Genomic DNA, 936 nt, shown 5'->3' with positions numbered 1-936 from the left:
GTTTTACTCATCATTCGTAGATCTTTCACCAAAACATTTACAACTGATGAGTAGTTTACACTTTAGAATAGGGGATGCGGAAAGCTTTGTAAATAATTTATTCATGCGTTTACACAACTGGTTTTGAATACTTTGTAGTGTGTACTGCAATGTAAGGGCTGACTGGTGAGGGTGTAGACAGATGTCTTTTCTGACACACATGGAGTATTTATAACGCTGTGCGATAATAGTACAATGTTGACATTTCAATGATTTATAAGGGATTAATAATATATTAACTAGTAACTTAACTAGTAATTATACTGAAAAAAAATGATTCATTGAATTTACTATTTTTTTAAAGATAAGTGGTTGCAATCTATGTATTTTAGCTACATTTAAAGAAACAAATTTAGTTGACTAACTTAACATTTTTTTGTATTTAAATGTAGCTAAAATAAATTGTTTGCAACCACTTACCTTAAAAAAATTTTGTATAATTTTTTTTCATTGTATTAACCTTTTACTAAGGATCTGTTTGATTATTTCATGATGCTATTCTTTTTAGATAACTTACAACAGATTTGTAAATCGTTAGCATATTACTTAATAGTCACGGTAACACTTTAGAATAGGTCAACAAATCAAAAACCTTGGAGTGATTTTTGACTCCTCTCTATTTTTTGATAAACAAATTAGTGCTGTTATTAGAGCAAGTTTTTTCCATTTGAGATCTATTGCAAAGTTGAAGCATTTTCTTTCAAGGAAGGATATGGAAGTTGTGATTCATGCACTTGTTACATCTCGATTGGATTATTGTAACTCTCTTTATTCTGGTCTTCCTCAATCTTCAGTGTCACGATTGCAAGCTGTTCAAAATGCTGCGGCAAGACTTTTGACTGGGTCAAAAAAGAGGGATCACATTTCTCCTGTCTTATCATCCCTTCATTGGCTTCC

Source organism: Sinocyclocheilus rhinocerous, unplaced genomic scaffold (assembly GCF_001515625.1).
Source record: "Sinocyclocheilus rhinocerous isolate Xijiao unplaced genomic scaffold, SAMN03320098_v1.1 scaffold1873, whole genome shotgun sequence".
NCBI lineage: Eukaryota > Metazoa > Chordata > Actinopteri > Cypriniformes > Cyprinidae > Sinocyclocheilus > Sinocyclocheilus rhinocerous.
This window is presented reverse-complemented; position numbering follows the sequence as displayed.